This window comes from Eptatretus burgeri, chromosome 3, assembly GCF_056783735.1.
Source record: "Eptatretus burgeri isolate ZD-2024b chromosome 3, Ebu_testis_v1, whole genome shotgun sequence".
NCBI lineage: Eukaryota > Metazoa > Chordata > Myxini > Myxiniformes > Myxinidae > Eptatretus > Eptatretus burgeri.
The window spans coordinates 98948917-98967633 of record NC_140963.1 but is presented as its reverse complement, the minus strand read 5'-3'; the positions used below and the strand labels follow the sequence as shown (position 1 = coordinate 98967633).

At 43.2% G+C, this 18717-nt stretch overlaps 1 long non-coding RNA gene across 2 annotated transcripts in view; it reads right to left on the bottom strand.

Moving 5' to 3' along the window:
• Positions 1-11922, bottom strand: part of LOC147030523 (uncharacterized) — a 29289-nt gene extending 17367 nt beyond the window's left edge. For both annotated transcript variants that reach the window (XR_015056432.1, XR_015056431.1), the window contains exon 1: positions 11884-11922. This is a non-coding gene — a long non-coding RNA (uncharacterized LOC147030523). The remainder of the gene's footprint in view (positions 1-11883) is intronic.
• Positions 11923-18717: the final 6795 nt, after the last annotated feature.

Here is an 18717-nt window from a genome sequence, read left to right as displayed (position 1 = left end):
TTGAGAAATGAAATTTTGCATCAATAATGGAAATAACAAGTATGTGGGGTTGACAGAAGCGACAGCGTCGACAGAATTTATTTGATAATCCGAGCCACCTGGGGTAATTAATTAAGTGAGATCTGACTGGTTATTTTCTCCCATTATGGGTGAGAGACATAATTAGGTCTTTTTATATATATATATATATATATATATATATATATATATATATATATATATATATATATATATATATATATATATATATATATATATTTACTGCTATTGACATTGCAAGTGATACATGCATGGGAGCCTCGGTGGTGCACGTGTTTCTATCTATGCTGTCACTGATCACTAGCAAGTGATGAACCCGGTCTAGCGGAGGATGGGGGTGTGTAGCATTGGGATTCTCACATTCGTGCTACTTGTGACTGTCTGCAGCTGGATAAGAAACTTGGTCGGATTTAAAATAACAAAGGGCATATTTGCTGCATAGATTAAATATTTTCTTCCTTACACACCAACACCATGACAAATTTCACCACTCACAGTTTGGAGTCGCTGGGGTCACACAGCATTCAGTATATAGCCGAACGATTTTCAGTCATAAGTGTGTGGAGGCTTGCTATGTTGCACTGATAATGCAAAAATAATGGTGAAACTGGTCGGTAACTGCACTTTTCCATGCACTTGTGACAGCATCTGAAATTACATCGATGCAACTACCCTGCTAGACAACTCTTCCAGGAGCTGCAGACAGGTGTTGCGTCGGGGCGATGACATCACAGCATTCGTCTCAGGTCAGAGAACGACAATATATATATATATATATATATATATATATATATATATATATATATATATATATATATATATATATATATTGTTGCGGTTGAGGAAATTCGCAAACCACCATTCAGGTCCCATAGGTGAGATATCTCTGTAAGTACATGTGTAGTTAGCCCCAAACCCGTTGTTTAGAGGGAATAAATGTGATTCATTCGGGCTGCGACCCTTTAAGATAGCCGTTTTTCTGTTCTATCTTTATTTTGAACCAACCACGTCTCAACCGCCATCACACAACAACCACCAACCGCAACGCCGCTTCATAACAACAACAACGCCAACAGCCACGATCTTTACCTTCACAGCACACCATCCCGCAACCATCGCATCACCGCCATTCCAAGCGTCACCGTGGCCAGGGACCGCCACTTTAGACCCTCCACCACCTTCGCCTCTCCTTCTGCGGCCATTCCCGCACTGCTTGTGGACACCGAGTGTCAGGCTGTCCTGGACTCGTACGGGGCGCGCGCCAAGCAGTGGGTGCAAAAAGCGGCCTTTCCGAGGAGAAGTCGGATCAGGAATGATACACGCCCACTTCCGATCCGTCCTATCAGCAAGCGCGGGGCGATTTGGCCCCGCCTCCAGGCGCGTCGGAGTGGAATCGATATATGCAAATTCGAGGATCAGGGGAGGTTCACGCCCACTTTTCCTCCGTCCAATGGGTGAGCGTGGCTCCGCCCCAGAGCTCATCCTGATCCGGAAATTTGCATATGGGTTCTCCTGCCGTACTATAAAGCGCTGAGCGCAGGGCGAATTCAGTCAGTTTTGGGCTCGCGCGAGTTGGAGAGGTGTGGCGGCGGCGGAGTGTGGCAGCAGCAGTCAAGACGGGTCTGGAGGAGAGTCAGTCTGTCAGGGTTCGGAGTCTGTCGGGGAGCTGCAGAGAGGGGAAGCCGGGAGCGCGGTCGAGCTCGCAGTGGAGTTGCTCGTCGCGGGACCCAAGCAAGCCAGCTATCCTCTTTCCCCAGAGCATCAACAATTCCCCCCTTTCCCCCCCCACCACCCGCGCTGAGATAGTGCGGAAAGGGGGCCCCGTTCCCACCCTATTCCAAGCAGTGCCAACGAAACCCGCGGAGGAGCGCAGAGTCGGGGCACCGCCGCCACATTTGCGGCTCATCACAAGACGGGTAGGCTCCGCCCGGTCTCGGGCCCACAGCCCCGTCTGTCCCCTTGCCGTTGAGGGTGGCCCTTTTTCTTTTGCTTTTGAGTATATGTGTTGTCGGCGCCGTCTGTAAAGTAAAACTGTGTAAGTGTTGCCGAGTGCTCGCGTAGTCGGTAGTAGATCTGCATTGTTGTGTTTCTTTTGTTGCAATTGCTTTTGGTGCATAATTGTTGTAATTGTATATGTGTGCTTTCCGTGTGCCGCGGAATAAATGTGAATTATTTTGAACTGTTTTTCCCGTTTCGCTTCGTCTTTTCTTTAATTGAATCTCCATCTTACTTCACGTAAAGGGTTGGTCGTGGGCTAAATACGCCCGATAATTAATCGGAACCGTCGAGGTTGACGATAACACCGCTCGGTTATCGCGATAGTACAGAACGGGTCGCTTAAAGTGGCCCGAGTCCGGAGTCGACCTGCGGCGAGGTGCGATCGCCCGGTCTACCATCCGTGTGGGTACTTAGGTAGGTCGAATTTGGCGAACAACCCTATCCCACGCGGGGGGCCGATTGGCACGATCGTGGTGAGGCCGAAAGGCCCACCCGTGACTAGTTCTCGGCGTTAGTCTGAGAGCGTCACGACAGAATTGTCCGTCCGGTGGGCGACGTGCCGCGATTCGAGTTATGTGGCCGCTCGCACGCCGGCGGGCACGAATTTGCAACAATATTGTTACGGCTGTGGAAATTCGCATAACACCGTAAAGGACCCTCAGGTGAGATATCTTCATCGGTACATGTGTAGTAAGCCCAAACCCGTTGTATAGAGGGAATTTATGTGATTCATCCGGGCTGCGACGCTTTGAGTTAGCCATTTTTCTGTTCTATCTTTTATTTCAAACAAACAGCATCTCAATAACCACGCCATCACCATCACAGCACCAACCACGACACCTCCACCATCTACGCTACCACATCTTCGCCACTACGTCCGCTTCCGAATGGCAAACAAAGGTGCAAAGGAGGGAACTGCGAGGATGCGCAGGTTTCCCCGCCTGTTTCTCCCGTTTGACTTCCCCGTGCTTTGGAGTGGAGGAGGGGTGATGCAGGTCAAAGGTCAGAGGTCATGTAAAGGAGGGGCCTCTTTTTGGGGGAATAATTCTCTGGCCCCAAGCCAAAAACTGACTCCCCCGGCCCCCGGACGGAGCGGGGTGGAGGGAAAGCGTGAGGGAACGCCCTTTTCGGGAACCCTCTCGAAGGAAGATGGAGCCGAGAACGGTAAGGGGCGAAGGGTGGAGCCCCGTGTGATAAAAGACGGACACGGGCGGGCGCGCTAGCGCTTCCTCTTCCGCCTCTTCCTCTTCGTCTTGGCTGGTGGTCTGGTTGGTCTTCGGTTGGTTTTTGTGGAGAGTTGGTCTTCGGGAAGAGGTCCTGCGCCCGCGCATTGGCGAGCGGCCCTGTCACGAAGGCACGGACGGGAGACGCGGCAGCACCCGTTGCGAGGTGGACCTGCGTGTCCGGACAGGGAGTGCCGGAGAGGGTTCGCCGGCCGCGAGAGAGGTCGGGGCCAGGCGCGACCACGCTGACGGTCGCGGGAGAGGGACTCACCAGCCATAAAAGGGAAGTCTCGACTTCTTTCTTTCTTTTCCTTCCTTTGCTTTTTGTATAAATGACTGTGGGAGGCGCCTGTCCGACAAGTAGAACTGTTTAAGTGTTGCCGTGTGTACGCGTATTCGGTTGTAGCTCTGCATCGTTCCTTTTGTTTTAATTGCTTTATGTGCATTACTGTATGACTGTAAATACGTGTCTTACGTGCTTGTCTGTGTGTGTCTGAATAAAAATGCTTGCTTATTGAACTGTTCCTGCTCTGCTTCGTCTCTTTTCCTTTTTTTATTGACCCTTCATCTTGCATCACGGAAAGGGGTTCGTAGTGGGTGCAACATCCCGGTAATTAATCGGAACCGTCAAGGCCGACGATAACACCGCTCGGTTATCACTGTAGCACGGAACGGACTGCTTAAGCGGTTCGTATCCGGAGTCGGCCTGTGGCGTGGTACGATCGCCCGGTCGACCATCCGCGCAGGTACTTAGGTAGATCGAATTTGGCGAGCGACCCTATCCTGCGCGGGTGGGCAATTGGCACAGTCGTGGTGGAATTCGTAACAATAAATATCGTCCATCCATCCATTGGAACCATACTCTGTGCAGAATGTTGGTGTTGCCTAAGCAGTCTCCTTGGCTATTGGACACAATCCTGGACAGGTCGCCACTCAGACACAGGATACCAGCAAGTTGGTATTCATTTTGCCAACCTCAGAAGGATGACAGGCAGAGTCAACCCACCTGGTATTAATTCAACAGCCAAGGGGGATTTGAACTCAAGATCTTAGGATCCCAAGCCCACCACCTGAACCATATATATATATATATATATATATATATATATATATATATATATATATATATATATATATATATATATATATATATATATATATATATATATATATATATATATATATATATATATATATATATATATATATATATATATATATATATGGTCGATTGTCACGAAACTGCACCTTTTAGTGTCCGGAGGACATCTGCACCAAATTAAGGCTATAATTATAAGTTTCTGTGGTCTTACAAAAAACATGTTGAGAGATCCATGGGAGAATTTGGGCACCTTAACTCCGAAAATTGAAATTTTCACAACGCATTTAAATTATGTGTGGTGACTGCTTGAAACCATTTGTCTGCATCTAATCAATCACACTAAGAAGCAGTTACTTCTGTGTCATATATAACTGATCTATTATATATCAGTTTTTATCTATATACAATAAGTATGTGCTTGCGATTCAGTAATAAATGTGACTGAGAAACGGTTTTGTTTAAAAGTAGAACATAATTGCATTTTGTTTTATTAAAAATCAATTTGTTTTTATAATCATGACTTTATATCAGTTCTCACCATTACCGGGGCAGTGCAGTGTTCATAAATAAATACATCTTAGGCTATCTCGAAGAGTCTGGGTGGTCAAGTAAGGTCTGACTTGTGCACACAGGACATCAATATTTAACGTTGGAGTCGATATATTAATGCTTATTCATGGTTTCATTTCGATTTATATCAGTTACTTTCTCTGTGAAATATCTAACTTAGAATTGAGAATACTGATCCACCATAACATATTACAAGGTATTTATATGCTTATCCAACACTCTATCCTCTCTACTAAGAAGGTGTATGTGGCAAATGAGTAAACAAATTTTTTTAATTTATACATTAATGCATACTCATGGTTTCAAATTTAATGATAAATGATTGACACAAATGTTCCTGAAATAACAAACATTTAACTTGAGGCATGTAAAATCATGAAATACAAGCACAAGTACCACATCTGTGTGGAAAGGCCTAAGTATCTTGAAATAATGAATATATGTTCTGAAGAAATGATGCATATTCATGGTTTCATGCATATCCATGGTTTCAGGTTAGACAGAAATTGCAATAAATAAAAGGGTGATGCATCCACAGATTTGGAATTAAGCATTCATTAAGGGTGATGTATTACCCTTATGGTAATATAACTTAATATCTCTTACTAATGTTTTAATCCCTGGACACAGTGAATAATCAAAAGGCATACTCCCGGCTTCAGTAGAAACTGCACCAAATCAGGTTTATCTCACAATTTATTTTATTATCAAGTATTTCTATTCAAAACATGGTTTATGCAAATTGTCTTAACAATTTTACAAATTTTACTGTGATAGAACTGTTTTATAGGTATATTCTATGTCGGATTAGTGCACGGGAAAGAGTGCATACTCATGGTTTCACATAAATTCCCCATCATAAAAATATTTGCCAAAATTTAGGGTCAATACCAACCATATTGTTGCGAATTGGTGCCCGCCGGCGTGCGATCGGCCACATGACTCGAATCGCGGCACGTCGCCCACCGGACGGACAATTCTGTCATGACCCTCTCGGACTAACACCGGGAGCTAGTCACGGGTGGGCCTTTCGGCCTCACCACGATCGTGCCAATTGGCCACCCGCGTGGGATAGGGTTGTTCGCCAAACTCGACCTACCGAAGTACCCACGCGGATGGTAAACCGGGCAATCGCACCTCGCCGCAGGTCGACTCCGGACACGGGCCGCTTAAGCGGTCCGTTCCGTGCTATCGGGATAACCGAGCGGTGTTATCGTCGGCCTCGACGGTTCCGATTAATTATCGGGCGTATTAAGCCCACGACAAACCCATTACGTGAAGCAAGATGGAGATTCAAACGAAGGAAAGGATGCAGTGAAACGGGGAACAATTCAACATGCAAACACTTTATTCACACCGACACAGGCACAAAGCACACGTATAGTCAAACAGAATCAGAAATGCACATATATCAATTTAAGAAGAAAAACAATAAAGCAACGACGACGCAGAGCTACAACCGACTAAGACCGACACACGGCAACACTTAAACAGTTTTACTTCACCAGACTGGCGCCACACACACACGTTTACACAGAACCCAAAAGAAATGGAAGTCGCGACTTCCCTGAGCGTGTCGAGTCCCTCTCCGACGTACGTCGACGTGGTCCCGCCTGGCCGCGACTCCGTGCCCGAGCGTGGTAGGCGAGGCCTCTCTGGCGTGCCTCGCGCCTGCACGTGTTGGTCACACGACGCCACGGACCGAGTGCTCGGCGCTATGCCAGCGCGGATAGGGGGGGGGGAAACGTGGATGCCCGAAGTCGGGAGAGGGGAATGGCGGACGCTCCTTCCCACTAGCGGGGTCTTACAACTACCCCCAAAAAGACCCGACCAGCGGCCACCAGGACAAGCGAGCCAGAAGAGAGCAACCACGAAGCCAGAATATCCACCGAGCAAGAACATCCACCAAGCAAGAGCATCTCCCAAGCAAGAGCATCTACAAAACTGCTTCGCCCGTCTCCAACTTTTATATCCTCGGAGCTCCGCCCTGTTGCTCCGCCCTGTTCTTTGCTCCACCCCCCTTCGAGGCGCTTCGAGAAAGGTCTCGAAGAGGGGCGTTCCTCCTCCCTGGCCGCGTCACACCGCGCATCCACCAATCGAGCGCCAGCTGCCCTCCCCTCGCTTCTCTCCCCTCACACTAAGCGCGGAGAAGAATGGCGCGAAAAGCCCACCGAGCGTCCTCGTTGGTTTTAATTTGAAATAAAAGATATAAAAAGAAAAACGACTGACTCAAAGCGTCGCAGCCCGAATGAATCACATTTATTCCCTCTAAACAACGGGTTTGGGGCTAACTACACATGTACTTAAGAGATATCTCACCTACGTGACCTGAATGGTGGTTTGCGAATTTTCACAACTGTAACAATATTCATGTTTGTGTCAACATAAACACACATATATGGCATCATAATTAAATTCTATTTGGATGCTTAACATACCCTGATGCACTTATAAAATGCAATTTTTTTTTTAAAACCCCTAAAATATGACATTATTCCTCCTAGTTTTCAGAGTGTTCATCAAAAACATATAAAACTAGGTATCCATTGAAAGGTGTGATCAAAACGTACACATGCAGCATATATGTTATTATAACTAATATATTAAGAGCAGTAGAGCCCCAAAACCTGTTTGACGCAGTTTCGTGACAATCGACCAAATATATAGATTTCTGTCTCGATATATATATTAATGCTCTTATTATTTGGTAATTGTCACCACATGATATCAGCAATCGTTGAGTAACCGGCAAAAGGTGCTTTCCAAAATAAGATAACAATATACAAGTTCCGAACAACTTGAATTATTTATTATGTCGAGGAAATCGGGTCAGGTTTGAAACGGCAAAGTGCTTTCCTTGTGTCACTTTTCTTCGTTACTTTTTGCAGCTTTCTTCAACGAGAAGCGCATGGGAATTAATTTATTTGATATCCTCGGATTTGATAATCCATGTATGTGTGTTTGTATGCTGTTATTTGATTAGTTATTCCCTCCAATTTTGAGTGGTGTGATTGCGTCCTGATATATATTTATATATATATATATATATATATATATATATATATATATATATATATATATATATATGTACATATTACATATACATATTTATTAGATTCCATTTGCAAAAAATATATTTGTAAGTATATTTTTCTTTATAGATTTTAACTTTTATAAGATATCTGAGTAAGAGAAGAAGTAACATATAAGCATGTGGACAATGGTTTGGTGTGGAGTAGTGCGTATCTGCCCTTTGATATGCTTTAGTTGGAACTCTCCTACTTTATTTAATTTCTCCCATAACACCTTCCCTCAATAACTGAAAAGTTTTTCCAAGATTTTCTGAAGCATCATTTCCTGCCATGAACAAATACATGCAAACAATCCCATCGCATCAAACAACAGCTCCAAATGGTTTACACCATTCAAAAGGTACAACACAAAGTTTGCAACTCGACTCTTCATTTGTGTCCACCAACCCTCCAATCCACCAAACCGTTCCTCACTAAATACCAGACATTCCATTTGCACTTCAAGGGGCCGTGCGTGCACTGCTGACTCCCGAAGATTATTATTTAATAATTAATAATACAATCATGTGTAATTGTGTGATTAAAAAATTGTCATTTTGCAGTCTATCACGAACTCCAATTTGTTATAAATCCAAAAGAGTTGGGTGAGTTGGTCCTGCAATGTAGTTACTGAATGGGGTGGCTTTCTTGTTGTTGTTTATAAATTTTTAACGTGCAGAGTGCCCTCCCTGTGGGCGATCTTGTTCCAAGCATGAAATATGTTCTCCTGATGCATACCTTTATTTGGGCGGTGTATAGGTAACTGGCAGCTCTGTATAGACAAAAAATATTATTAAAAACCCGGGTTACGTACATGAAGCATATACATACCTTCTGCTAATAATTTAAAACACCCCACTGCACTGGAAAATCTGGGGGCAGGAATACAGAACTGTAAATGGTAGAGACTTGTAATACCCACCTGGAGGCGGCACAACACGATACACATTTACGTAGAGAATTTGTGTCCACTCCCCCTCCCCCCCCCACAAGACCAATCACCGGGAAACATAAAAACTCTCTTATACATTAATTGGGGTCATGCTGATCATACGTAGCAAGTCTGGATACAATTGGCCCAGGATGGTCGGAGTATTCGCATGACGAACACACAAGCAAACACTGGTCCGTGAATTATTGTAAGGATTACAGATACTACCTCACAAAGCAACTACATTACAGGGTCTACTCACCCACTTCTCTGTTATACAGAGTCTGAACGTTGTTGTGCAAAATTTCAAAATACAATACATATATATCATATATATTTATTTATTTTATATATATATATATATTTATTTTTTCCCCCCATTATCTGACTCTGACCCTGCCATTATCTGACATCCCATTATCTGATTGTTGACTACTATTTAATCTTAAATAGAAGACAATATAGTGAACAACAACGAGAATTTGATTAAATTGTAGACTATACTAATTTTTATTCTCCTCCTCTTCCCTATATAAGGGGTGAGGTCTGATGGCACCAAGCTTCCACCCTGCTTTGACCATGATACTCCTTCACTTCCCACAGTCCTCATCCAACTCTCTCCACTCTCCAACCATCCCTACCTTATGGATATCCCGCCTCACACAATCCTCCCATCACAACCGTGTTCTTCCTCCTTTTCTCCTTCCTTGCTCCCTCAACCTATCCGTTCTCTTTGCCAATCTCTCTTCCCCCATCCACACCAAGTGTCCAGCCCATCTTTTGCCGGAATTTCACCACATCAATCCCCTCCCTCAGTTCATCTATCCTCCTTCTATCCATCATTTTCACTCCTGCAATCCTCCTAACACAGTTATTCTCACAAACCTGCACCCTCTGTTGTTGTCTTTCTGTCAGTGCCACCATCTCCAGACCATAAAGGTAGGCCGGCATTACACACGACATCAGAACCTTCCCTTTCAATGGTCTTGATATCTATCTGTCTGTTATTACTCCCTCCGCCCTCCTCCATGCATTCACACCCACGAGAATCCTACTCCTCACCTCTGCCTTGGACTTACCATTCCTGGTCTCTGTACTTCCCAGATACTCAAACCTATTTCTCTGCCTGATATCTTTCCCCTCTAACCTGATGTTCATTTATTTTCTCTGCTGCCTGACCCACATCACTTCAGTCTTCTTCATACTCAACGTCAACCCATGCTTCCCAAATATCTCCTTCCACTACCCCCATCTCCCACCCTCTCTCCACCACCACAGCCAGATTGTCTGCATACAGCATCCTCCCCATACTACCTCTCATGCTCACCTTCCTGGTTGCCAGCTCCATCACTGTGATAAACATGAATGGGCTGAGAACGCTTCCCTGCTTCAAACCAATGTTGACGCTGAACTCCTCAGACATCCCAGGACCAACCAAAACTCTTCCCTCCGTTCCCTTGTACATATATTCAACCAACCTAACTTGTGCTTCCAGTACTTCCATCCATCTCAGTGTCATCATCACCATCTCTCTCTGGACAGTGTTGTAGGCCTTCTCCAGGTCCACAAATCCCAATTCCATCTTACCTTGCACTTCCAACCTCTTCTTCTCAGCATGAACATCCCATCCGTCATCCCCTTACCCTTTCTAAGCCCCCCTGCTCTTCTTCTCCAATCTCCATCTCCACACTCTTCCTTATCCTCCCATCCAGAACACTCTCGAGCACCTTCATCACATGACGACTGAGCCTAACCCCCCTGTACTTCTCCGGATCTTCAACATTTCCTTTCCCCTTCCATATTGTTACAATTAACCTTGTCCTCCAATCCTCCAGAATTGAACCCTCTCTCAAAATACATTCAACAGCCTCTTCGTCCAACTGACTCCAACTTCTCCCGCTGCAATTATTATCATTTCTGGACACACCTCATCAATACCTGGCGCTCTTTTATACGAAGCATTGTCTGCTGTTTAATAAAAACAAATATATCCAACCGTTATCGTGTCACTTAGAAAATATTTTCCCTCAGAAATAACACATTTATTTCATTGCTTTCATCATGACGCGATGAGCCCACTTTTGACATTAAATGTTAAGGTCGAATCTGCAACTGTTTCTTCCAATTCAATCAAAGCTAAGTCAGGCCCCCCTAACAAAAGGACGCCAACGTTGTCAGACGGAATGAAAACCCGTCATTGTTGTTACAAAAACAGCTAAAATTGATGAAAAAGCGGCCGGAATTGAAACCAACACAGTAATTACGGTCGCAATAGCAGATATAATGGAAACCAACATGTTTATTCCACATACAAGAACGGTCGTGACGGACACAAGTACGGACAATCTCGAAATAGAACGGTGGGGAACGGAAGCAACATCGGTTTTGGTCGCGAAACGGCGGAGACTGAAGCGAAAGTGATTAATTCCGGTTACCAGAACGTGAGAAACATGGCGGCTTAAAGTTCTTGAAGTTATGGAAAGTTAACTTTAACATAGTCTGCCTTGAATATATCATGTCTGTTAATGAAAACCCATTTGTGGTACGGGATATTATACAAGCAGCGATAAATGCGCCCTCTTGACTTAATGCGTGGTTGACATTTTGTGTAATTCGTGCCCCCGTGCTGCAGTGATCAGTGACGATTGATCGTTTATATTTGCAAGAGGTAAAATTTGATAGTAATAATAAATTGCAAATTCCAATAAAATAACAAAGTTAATATGAAGTAAAAACTGTAAAAAGATCCCATAAACGATCCCCTATGTTGAACTGGGAATACACAACTCGCGATCCTTCACTTGGGGGCTCGAAATACAGGCAAACCAAACATTATCATCACAACAAAATTCGGTTTAATAAACTGTTAAAACTACATCAGGTACTACCCACTATATATTATCTATATTACATTCATGTTCGAGGCACAAGCATTAAAAATTTACATACCGTAACAGGTCGTTCTACTGCATCCGCCATCTTGTTCGCACTACAGTAACCAGAATGAACCGCTTTTGTTTCGCTCTCGGACGTTTCGCGACGGAAATAACCGATCTTGCTTCCGTTCCCCACCAATCTATTTCGGGATTGTCCATACTTGCTTCCGTCACGACCGTTCTTGTGTGTAGAATAAACGTGTTGGTTTCCATTATATCTGCTATTGCGACCGTAATTACTGTGTTGGTTTCAATTCCGGCCGCTTTTTCATCAATTTCAGCTGTTTTTGTAACAACAATGACGGGTTTTCATTCCGCCTGACAACGTTGGCGTCCGTTTGTTAGGGGGGCCTGTAAGTTTTCCGAACCAGAATGATCACGTTTTTCTTCTATTTTCATCCCGATGTTACTGTCCCAATAGAGTGCTTTAATATTGAAGAGAGAGCGAGAGAGAGAGAGAGAGAGAGAGAGAGAGAGAGAGAGAGAGAGAGAGAGAGAGAGAGAGAGAGAGAGAGAGAGAGAAAGAAAGTGAGAGAGAGAGAACTAGAGTGAGAGAGAGAGAACTAGAGTGAGAGAGAGAGCGAGAAAGAACTGGAGAGAGAGAGAGAGAGAGAGAGAGAGAGAGAGAGAGAGAGAGAGAGAGAGAGAGAGAGAGACAGACAGACAGACAGACAGACAGACAGACAGACAGACAGACAGACAGAGACAGACAGAGACAGACAGACAGAGACAGACAGACACAGAGACACAGAGACACAGAGACAGAGAGAGACACAGAGACACAGAGACAGAGAGACACAGAGACACAGAGACACAGAGACACAGAGACACAGAGACAGAAACACAGAGAGACGCAGAGACACAGAGACACAGAGAGACACAGAGACACACAGAGAGACACAGAGACAGAGAGAGACAGAGAGACACAGAGACAGAGAGAGACACAGAGACAGAGAGACACAGAGACACAGAGACAGAGAGAGACAGAGACAGAGAGACAGAGAGAGACAGAGACACAGAGACAGAGAGAGACAGAGAGACACAGAGACAGAGAGAGACAGAGACACAGAGACACAGAGACACAGAGACACAGAGACAGAGACACAGAGACAGAGAGAGACAGAGAGAGACACAGAGACAGAGAGACACAGAGACACAGAGACAGAGAGAGACAGAGACAGAGAGACAGAGAGAGACAGAGACACAGAGACAGAGAGAGACAGAGACACAGAGACAGAGAGACACAGAGACAGAGAGACAGACACACAGAATGCCAGAATGCCATATATATATATATATATATATATATATATATATATATATATATATATATATATATATATATATATATATATATATATATATATATATGTATATTGGTTGTGTAATATATATGTGTAATATTAGGGTTGGGGAAATAGTGAAGTTTTTTTTGGTTTAATGGCTTCGCATAGCATTTTCTATGACCATTTTCGATGCTGAATCTGAAAACGTTGGAATTTTTTTTTTTTACGTCCGATGACTTTTGACCCCCGGAATTTTAACTTATTTAAAATGGCGACAAACAAATGATATTTTAATGAATTTCTGACCAACTGAGAGAAAATAAGGCTTGTAATATATCAAGTTATAGGTTTTTCCGATCAGGAAATACGAAAATGACACTTATGCAATGATTTGATGATTTTTAAAACACAATTTTTGAAAACCGCACAATATTTTGCGAAAATTGAACTGTTTTTGTCATTCTCAGATCAACATAAGACCAAGATCACACCGGTGCCGCTAACAAAAATTAATTAATGTGATCCAGCATGGATTCATCGGGTTTGGTAGCATTCTTTATAGAGTTGTGTAGCCCGGTCAACTGAATTTTTGAGTGTGAAATTTCCCTGCTCCGTCCTTCACACGTCTTTGTTGGCGTATGTCTGGGGCTACAGTTAAGCGTAAATATGTCACTTCCGCTAGAAGTTATTTCTCCGATAGTGCACTCAGTAAATCTAGACTGTCTGGGGTCAAAGGTCCTTTGTGCTTTTCGCAAGTTTGTATGGTATTCAATGGCCTAGTATTTTTCTTTTTCTTCAAGTCTTCCTTTTTCCTAAATTACTTGATTTCGGTCCTATGCAACATCCAATCAATTTGAAGATGTGATTAGCGTATTCCTTGACCTGAAAAACATATGAAATGATATATTACAAGCCTTATTAGTCACATTAGAGAAGGAAAACATGAAAAGGTCAATTTTTGGCCGCCATTTTGAATAAATTAAGGTTCCAGGGGTCAAAGGTCATTGGAGGTAAAAAAAATTGACCGGATTCGGATTCAGCAAAGAAAACGGCCATAGAAAATGCTGCGCACAAAATTTCAATCATATTTACCCAACCCTAGTAATATTTGAAGCTCTTTCTCAGCACGAACTGACTGCATCGCTCACTGACTGACTCATTGACTGATATTAAAGATTGGTACCATCAAGGTGACGTAGAAAGCTTAAATTTTGCGAGCTGATGGACATCGGAGCCAGTACACCGGAAATCATCAAAGACTCATCAGAAAACATCTGTAAATGAAAATATTAACAAATGAAAAAAGAAAGAAAATAAATACATGAAAAACAAATATAGGTGAGCAACCCGAGACAATGGGGAGGCATGGTTTGTATACTTACATAATGTGTACACAATGTACACAATGGGTCTCCGCAATGTGTAAGCATTCCCTGCTCGTGTATATGCCAAAAGAAAGTCTACACCCCCTTCAAAATTTCCACCTTTTGATGCCTGAAAGCCTGAAATTAAATTGTATTAAATCAGACTTTTTCCAAATTGTAACCTACAGCTTCCAACTGAAAAAATACTTCCACAAATTTCAGAAAATTAATTAAAATACAAAATTAGAATATCTTGACTGCATAAGTGTCCACCCCCCCCGCCCCCCCCGAGTTAATCCTTGGTGGAAGCACCTTTGACAGCAATTACAGCTCTGAGTTTGTTGGGATCGGTCTCTACCAAATTTGCACACCGAGATTGGGTAATATTTGCCATTCTTCTGTACAAAACTGTTCAAGCTCAGTTAAGTTGCGTGGGGAGCGTTGATGAACAGCAATCCTCAAGTCATGGCACAGATTTCCGATTGGATTCACGTTTGGGCTGTGATGTGGAACTGAGTATCGACCCAACTCTTGTATTAATAGAATCATGGGCTACTCTGTGATGTAACAGGTTAGCTGTGATTCTTCTTCTATACTTCTCCTGCTTCAGCACATACTGTGCTATGGAGTGGAAATATATGACTTCAGGTTTATGGCTGTGTCTAGCCACGAGTTACAAATAAAACAGGGGCTCTAACTGGGCCACTCAGAGACATTCATATTTTTGTTCCTGAGCTACTTCAGTGTAGCTTTGGCTGTGTGCTTCAGGTCATTGTCATGCTGAAAGGTGAACTTCCATCCCAATTTCAGCTTTCTTACAGAGGGCAGTAGGTTTTCCTCTCGGATGTTTTTGTCTTTTGCTCCATCCATTTTCGTTTCTAATCTGACAAGTGCACCAGTCCCTGCTGATGAGAAACATCCCCATAACATGATGCTGCCACCACTATGCATCACAGTAGGGATGGTGTTCTTTGTGTGATGTGCTACATTGAATTTGTGCCAAACAGAACGTTTTGCATTCAGGCCAAAAGTTCCATCTTGATTTCGTCATATCACAAAACATTTTGCCACGTGACTTCAGAATCTCCAGAGTGGTTTTTTTGTAGACCTCAAACAGGACTCAAGGTGGGCCTTTTTGAGTAATGGCTTCCTTCTTGCCACCCTCCCATACAGGCCAGACTTGTGGAGTACTTGTGATATTGTTGTCACATGCTCACAGTGACCTGTCTTTGCCATAAAGGTATATAGTTTTGTCAAAATTGCCGTTGGCTTTTTGGTGGCCTCACTAATCAGTCTCCTCCTTGATTGGTCATGCAGTTTGGACGGGATTTAGAGGGACGGCCTGATCTAGGCAGGGTCTTGGTGGTCTTGCACTTCATAATAATTGTCTTGAATGTGCTCCAAGGGATATTCAAGGCCTTTGAAATATTTTTATACTCATCTCTGATCTGTTCCTTTCCACAACTTTATCCCGGCGGTCTTTTGAAAGCTCCTTGGAGCCCATGGTTGAGTCTTTGCTGTGTAATGTACTATCCAGCAGAGGAAGCCTCCAAGAACCGCTGATTACCTCCATCACCAAAGGTGAAGGAAGTTATACTTTCACCCCTTTCTGTCTGTTTGTTTGTTTTTGTGCAGGATATCTCAAAAAGTTGAAGACAGATTCGGCGAAAAAGTTTTGGACAGGTTGGGTGTGTGACAAGGACGAACTGATTAGATTTTAGTGAAGATCCTTATCCGGATCCAATTACTGGAATTTTTAAAGTGATTCTTCACCATTTAGAGATGGGGCCAAAAATGATATATATCGCATGATATCTCAAAAAGTTGTGGACAGATTCGGATGAAACTTGGGGGACTGGTTGGGTGTATAGCAAGGACAAATTGTCTCTTTCGGTGACGATCCGAATCCGGATCTGGATACGACAATTATTATCTTGCCAAAACGAAGTTTTTGCAAGATATGTTAGTCAGCTTGTATGTTTTTTTTTATTATTTATTTTTTTTGTTTGTCTGTAATCACGTATCGATCACTCTGCAGACCACAGTTATCATTGGAAATTTTTGTAACTTCGCATATCAGAGGCCTATAAAGGTCCCTTTCAGCGCATAAAATTTTCAAGGTCAAGGTCACTTTGTCGCAAATCAGGGGAGTCGACGAAACCCTGATTTTTTTGAGTAATTTTGATCGGATCGTCTTCAAACTTCATGGGAATATAGTTCATGGTCTGGCGCTCAGCTGATTAATTTTTGGTGGCGATTGGCCTTGACCTTCATGGTTAGCGCCTAAGGTCAAACATATTTGACCCCAAGGTCAAATTTTCAAGTTTTAGGAACCATATCGTGTAGTACCTCAAATTGAACACCTCGATGAGTGCTTTCTAGATATGTCAAGCTTGAGACATTATGACGTCATTTGGTGACGTTATGAGGCAAACGCATATTTTTCATGGTTACTCTAGAACGATTCTCATCAGAATCTCTCATAGGCAGATATTCCTCAAGGAGTCGCTCCTGGTGGATAGCAGCTCTGTTCACCTCAGTGTGACCTTAAAGAAGTCACACGTGGTCACCTTTTGGCAAGATACGGGTCACCCTGCGGGTGACATTGGTTTATTTAATTTTTAAAGTGATTCTTCACCATTGAGAGAGCACCAAAAACGATATTGTACTGCATAGCATGACTTTTCAAAAATATAATGGGCTCAATATGTTCTCATAGATCAGGCATTGCGTGGCGGAAGTATGCACTCTACTGAGTGCCCCTCTAGTTTTATTCTTAAATAATCTGAATCACTACAATTTAACACAGGTGGAGGCCAGTTATCTTGATGTGTGATTTTGAATGTGATTTGTTACACCTGAGCTAATTTACAATTGCTATTATAAGGCGGGTGGACATTTATCCAACCAAGATATTCTAGTTTTGTATTTTTGATTAATTTTCTGTAATTTGTGGAATTTGTTTTTCACTTAGACGTTGTAGGTTATGATGTATAAATAAAGATGCAAAAAGGCTGATGTAATGCAATTTAATTCCAGGCAACAAAAGTTGAAAGTTTTCAAAGGGGGTTTATAATTTCTATAGGCACTGTACATACATATACACATACATATACACATGCATATGTACAGTATCAATGTAGTCGTCAAAAGTAGTCAACATATAAATGAAAAACAAAACCCATTAATTTATTAGGTGAGAGCTCATTGGTAATTCCCTCCATTCACAGGTGAAAGATGCGAGTGAGTCTGTTTTTTTCATTTCTGTATTGACTGCTTTTGACATTTAATTGTCATACATGTTTGGGAGCCTCAGTGGTGCATGTTTCTGTTTGCGCTGTCACTGATGATTCACAAACAAACGATGAAACCGGTCCGGCAGCTGAAGGGGTGTGAAGCCTTGGGATTCTCATGTACGTACCATTTGTGAATGTCATTACAGCTGTCGAGGAAGTCTGGGAAGGGTTTGAAACAACATTCGGCTTACTTTGGGTAGCCTTTCATGGTTGCTTTATGCAGCTTCTTCGGTTAGAACAGCATGGGAGGCGTCAATTTTTATTTTGATATGAGCAAATACAACCATTCACTTGGCTAACAGGATTATTAAGGGGGGGGGGGTAAAAAAGAGAGTCGGGAGAGAGGAGAAAAAAAATTCATCCGGATCTGTAGGGTGAGGGGAGGGAAAGGAGGGAGAGAGAAGGGAGGAAGACCTAAGAAAGGAGGGGGGAGCAAGGATGGGTTGGGAGGTGAGGAGTGGTGGGGGAAGGGAAGACAGTGTGAAGGGAGGGCAAGGTAAAGCAGTTTGAGGGGAGGGTCCATCTGGAAATATCCACCATCCGGACACATGCTGAGATAACCACCAGCCAGACACGTATGGAGATAACTACTGTGCAGATATGTGTGGAGATAAACACTGTCCGGATACATGGGGAGATAACAACCATATGGATACATGCGGAGATAACCACTGTCCGGATACCAGCAGAGATAACAACTGTATGGATACATGCGGAGATAACCACTGTCCGGATACCAGCAGAGATAACAACTGTATGGATACATGTGGAGATAACCACCATCCGGATACGTCCGGAGATAATCACCATTCAGATATGTGCAGATATAACCACTATCCGGATATGTGCGAAGGTTACCACCATTCGGATATTTGCAGAGATAACCACCACCTGGACATGT